The 5,669-nt window shown below is 43.3% G+C and overlaps 1 pseudogene; it reads left to right on the top strand.

Moving 5' to 3' along the window:
- Positions 1 to 1,995: 1,995 nt before the first annotated feature.
- On the top strand, positions 1,996 to 3,511 carry LOC147458410 (2-C-methyl-D-erythritol 2,4-cyclodiphosphate synthase, chloroplastic pseudogene; annotated as a pseudogene).
- Positions 3,512 to 5,669: the final 2,158 nt, after the last annotated feature.

A 5,669-nucleotide genomic window follows, 5' to 3' on the forward strand; every position in this document is an offset into this window, starting at 1 on the left:
TGCTACAACTTACAACATTGTGCCACTTTGGAAAAGGTAAATATTAGGGTCCCAAGATTCATTTTCGTTTTGAAGGGGTTAGGCAAGGAAAGTCTAGAAACGATTTGGAGAAACACTAGATGAGGCAAGAGGGTCCTCAAGTTCAATCGTCATCATTTCATCAGCTATGGTTGATGCGACATTGCATGAAGTTTGATGACGATCCTAGCTACCTCAACTGAGTAACCAAGAACTAATGAGAAAGCAAGTGAGAAATAGAGTGAGCATAGAATAGACACACTTGCCCTTCGCTCCGTCTTGCCGATAGCTACGATCTAGCTGCTCTTCCCCTCCATTCATGAGCCATTGAGCTAGCGACTGCAACCTTTAGTGTCCATCCTCTCTCTCTCTCTCTCTCTCTCTCTCTCTCTCTCTCTCCCCCCCCCCCCCCCCCCCCAAAACGTACTACCTCTTCTGATAAAAGCCCTCTGAGGACACGAGGTGGGTTCTAAGGGCTAGCAAATATCAACCACCCGAGCTTGAGATTCTAGTAATCCATTATGGAGCTTATGAAATTGTCTCTTTGGGGAGTGCACATCCTTCCAAGTGCATGCTAAGTGGGTCTTTATTGAAAACATATTTGATGTGCGAGCAAGCCATCCCTCCTGGCTGCAGACCCCCGCCTACTACTCACCTTGGCAACCCCAATTCTTTCTAGCATGCGGCCACCCCTCTAGAGTATAACCTGCACAATGCACAAAAACGCATGAATATCTGTGTGTATTAGAGAAGCAAGCAAGCAAGCAAGAAGAAGAAGAAGAAGAAGAAGAGAGATTTAACATCATAGGAAACTATCCCAAGAGAACCTTAAAGATCTAGCCACACACACACACACACAGAGAGAGAGAGAGAGAGAGAGAGAGAGAGAGAGAGAGAGAGTATGCATCATGGGCAAATGCCTAGTGTGTGGTATCCCAGACTAAAGATGGAGTTGCGCATGCATGCAGGTGGAAGCCCTCACCAGCAAGATGCCATCAGATACAAACGATGGTCCTCTCAGCGCAAGCAGTTGGGCTCCTCTAGGAAGCAGCTCCTCATTAAGGAATCCCCTCTCCCCAGCTCTACCCGTTCCCCTATCTCTACTAGCTTCTCCCAACTTGAAGAGAGGCAATCACTCACATCCCCCAGCTCTCTTCCTGAAGAGAGAGCGAATGCCTCTCACATACCTCCCACACAATTGCACCTTCGATCGAACAGAGGGAAGCCCACTTCGCTAGTGCGGAAACCCAATTAGTCGCCAATTGGGAACAGGGGAAAACCTAGTACTTTTAACAATTTTGCAACTCACTCCACCAATGCAGGGCCCGCCGCATTAGAGCAGCCCCCTTGTGTGTCAGAGACACAGAGCCTTCAAGACAGAGTCTCCAAAACCAGAGAATCCCTTTCTAAATCTCCCTGCATGGATACCCCATTATCGATCAGATGGTGCCCTCCAAGCTACAACGTTCTCTTTCTTTCCTCTGTTTTGCTCCAGGCCAGTCCCTTGGCGGCCTCTCTCCCATGCAACTAGTAGCCCTGCACAGTCTCCCAAGGCCGGCGCCCCCTTTTTCAAGCCTACACCCAAGCTCATACAATAGAACTATCTCTAAACAAAACTCTCTAAAAGAACGCGCACCGGTGTGTGCTCTTTTAGAGAGTTTTGGAAAGAGAGAAATAGAAACGGCTAAATGCCGCGAAAAGCCCATGGCCCTCCTTTTCTTGTCGCTTGCGCGTTAATCGCTCGTTGACCAACGACATGAATTATCTCTCGCACAACATTACATATAAAGACATTGACGATGTCTTGCATACTTCTCTCTACGTGTTCTGCGAGCCACTAACGTTATGCGATCTTCTTAGTGCCCATCATTCGCTCTATTGGTGTGGGAAAGACGCAAGTAATGTGAAATAAAAGAGGAGGCAGTAGGACATGGGGTACTGCACGACGACGATGACAATACAAGAGAAGAGTGTCAGATGGATAGTGGGCACGAAGGGGCTTGGAACTGGGCTCCATCGATGGTGGTTGCCACTGACAAGGCGACAGTGCAGTTTCAAAGGCCAGTAGTACAGATAAATTTTTAGATTTGGTGCAGTCAAGTGAGCAAGCTCGTCCTGACGGTTAGACACGTGGCTCTTGGATTATTGCCTTCCCACCCACCGTGGTTCAAGGCCAGCATTGAGGACAAAGGACTACAAAATCTCAGAGAGAGAGAGAGAGAGAGAGAGAGAGAGAGAGAGGTTCCTTCATAATATGTGTGTTGGTGTTCACGCTTTGGCTTCATTATCATGAGAGCTAAGTGGAAGAAAAAATAGACATGGCAGCTGAAGACTAGAAAGCGAAGAGATATGAGGGCACACATCGAAGTAGTTAGTTGTGGTCTGATGGAGTGCAAAGACTTTTTTGAATACTTGCAAATGTTCATGGAGATTCTTGAGACTCAACATTTTGTCCATGCTCGACATTTTGCTGTAGACATTTTTTTGTATTAATGCAGTGTTAGGGGAAAAACAAATTCACAAACATACAAAATTCCCTTCAGAATAGATTCAAAGAGGATTTTTAAAAAAATAATTGGTATTTTACTCTAATTTCGTAAATTTTTCAAACAGATTTTTCCTTTCCTCTCCCATCAACCGGTTATTTCTATTTTTCAACCTGCCCAAGGACAAGTTGAGGCACACTTTTCCCAAACACTGATCTGTTGAAAACAGATCGCTTATTGTCCCGTTGATAGTGATATTGTTTCTTGATTTTCTTAGAGAGAGAGAGAGAGAGAGAGAGAGAGAGAGAGAGAGAGAGAGAGAGAGAGAGAGAGAGAGAGATCTAAGCATCTTCTCTCACACATTAGCGTTCTTCCTGGTGAGTGGACATGATCGTCCAAGTAGCAAGATTTTCATACCACCTTATCTTGAGCAGACACATGCTCAAAACAGACTAAATATTTTGCCGCAAGAAAAATAGTATGGAAAGTCCATCTTGTTGAAACTGTCGTTCCAGATGTGAATAAGGCTCTTGTACTACCTTTTAGAGTAGGGCCTGGTTTTGATCTTCACAGATTGGAGCCAAATTTGCCTCTTATAATTGTTGATGCCATGAATATTCAACATGACCGAGGATGTGAATCATATTCCAACAGTGATGTGCTTGTTCATTGTGTGGTAGATGCTATGTCCTTCTGACATCTGCCAGATTCTTCCAAACAATGATTCAAAATGGAAAGGAACGGCATCGTCAGTTTTTGTGAAAGAAGCTGTTCAATATTTGATGCATGAAGCGAGATATACTATGGGAAATTTAGATGTCACCCTCGTATTATGAAGGCCAAAGTGGAGTCCCCATAAGGAGGCCATAAAGTCAAACCTCTGTGAGATTCTTGGCATAGATCCTTTAGTAGTTGATATTAAGATTCAAATCCATGAAAAGATCGATAGCTTGGGAGAGAATCGTAGCATTGTTTCCCACACTGTTATGTTATTGATGAAGAAATAGGAAAACAATATATAGTAAAGATTTGTAGGCTTTAATTGCTACTGTTGTTTCTACCAATTAATTATTGATTAAGCAATGATTCAAAGAGAGAGAGAGAGAGAGAGAGAGAGAGAGAGAGAGAGAGAGAAGAGAGAGAGAGGGGAAGAAGATGAATAGGAAGAGATGTTTTAACGTCATAGGAACATTCCACAAGATACTTCTTATCTCTATCGACGAGTCTTGAAGTTATTCTGTTAAGGGAAGGGAAGGGAAGGGGAGATACTTCTCTAAAGGGAAGGTAAGGAAGGGGAGATCTTGAGAGAGACGTGCCTTACGAGAAACAATTCCGAGAGATTTAATGCACAGTCACATGATATATGCGTTAGTAAATTTGTGTCTTCTTTCCACATAGCACACTTGTGAAGATGCCTTGCACTTGCTAGTACTCATACTGTAACATTTAATGGTCTAGTAACTTGTGTGCAGCGGAAGATAGCATGAACATAGTGACCATTTCATTAGAATAGCTTCCTAATGAGAATAACAAGAGTGCATGGGTGGAGAGAGCAACAAAAAGAATAACACCTAGTTCGATAGGCATGAACAATACTTCAAAAGAGAGAGAAATTAAGCAATTGACAACAGTTGATGACCGGATTTGCATGGAGCCGGGTCCCCCCTCCAAAAGGCTTTGTATTATGGTTTCTCCCATCAAGAGAGACATTTTACAATACAATTTCTTGTGTTCCTTCAATACTAGCTAGTGCAATGAAGATGGAAACTTCATGCACTACGCAAAACACTTGTCAAACACAACATCAATTCCCTCACGGCCTCAGACCCAAGACCTCACACACCTGCAAAGATGGTGAGATCTAGCGGGGTATGAGAGTAGATTGAGAGGAAGAAGGAGTATTCTTACGAGAAAGATGTACATCTCCTCACATAATCACTCATATTAGCATAGCTTAGCTTAGTAATTAGCATGGTAGAGGAGATGAGCATGCATTGAAGCTTGGCTCTTGGTTGGATTTGCATCATAAAGCCAAGAGTTGTTGGTGTAGGCCTCCCTTCTCACAAGCTTGGAGTAGGTGGTAAGCTTTCCATTAAAGCTTGAGAAGGAGAGAGAGTCTTCTTTGCTTCACACATGAGATTGTGTGAGTGTGTGTGTGATAATTCCTTGCAAAAATCAGCCCCCTCTCTCTCTTGGTTGACCCCTCTTGCTATTTGCTCTTGCTAGCATCCTATTGGACCTCCCCAGGCTTAGCCAATGGTAATTGGGCAACATAAGTGATAGCCTTTTGACATGTGTCCCCCTTTCCCCTTTTGTGAGAGCTTTAGGTAATTATATAATTCAACTAAATTCTCATTGGACCCCTTTGCCTCCTAGCCAATAGGAATCAGGCAAGCCATTGGGCTGCTGAATGCTCATTGGTCCCCTTGGGAGACTGTCCAATAGTCTTTTAGAGAGCTTAATTCTTATGGGTTCTTTTATTAAGTGTTTTTAAATTAAAAAAACTAGATTTACTCTAGCCTAATTCTCATTGGTCCACCTCCAATGCCATCCAATAGGAATTGGGTACACCTTGTGGGCATGTGGACTAGGGAGCTGACATGTGTCCCTCATTCCCTTTGTGTAAAGGGAGCTTGTGTGTGTGTGTGTGTGTGTGTGTGTGAGTGAGTGAGTTTCTCTCTCATCCCCTACTTGCAAGGCTCGCCCCCTCCTATGTAGGGATTGACAAAGACTTTTTGTGACACACACTAAGCATCCAATTTCCCTAGTGTTTGGCCTTTGGACACAACCTTTGAATTTTGGAACTTAGCATTTTGGAAGTCTTAATGGGCTGAACCTTAGGGTCTTTTAAGCCCATTGTTTCACATTGCTCTTTTGCAGACGGCCCCCCCCTTGGATCCCTATTTTCCCTGCTTTGGATCCCTACTGTGGCTGGTCTGCTAGCTTAATAAATATTCTAGCTTTTTTTCCCCTGGCACTTCCCCATATTAAATGATCAGTTTAACATGAGAAAATCATTTAGGAGAATTAGATATTGATTATTGTGACACATACTAATAGTAAAGTCAATCACTAGATTTGTAAAATGGTAATCTAACTTCAAAACATGGTCCATGTACTTCCAGAACTTTCCACATGAAGTATTTCTAAGTTTCCAAAAACTAT

The sequence above is a fragment of the Adiantum capillus-veneris genome, chromosome 5 (genome assembly GCF_014529385.1).
Source record: "Adiantum capillus-veneris isolate H3 chromosome 5, ASM1452938v2, whole genome shotgun sequence".
NCBI classification, from domain to species: domain Eukaryota; kingdom Viridiplantae; phylum Streptophyta; class Polypodiopsida; order Polypodiales; family Pteridaceae; genus Adiantum; species Adiantum capillus-veneris.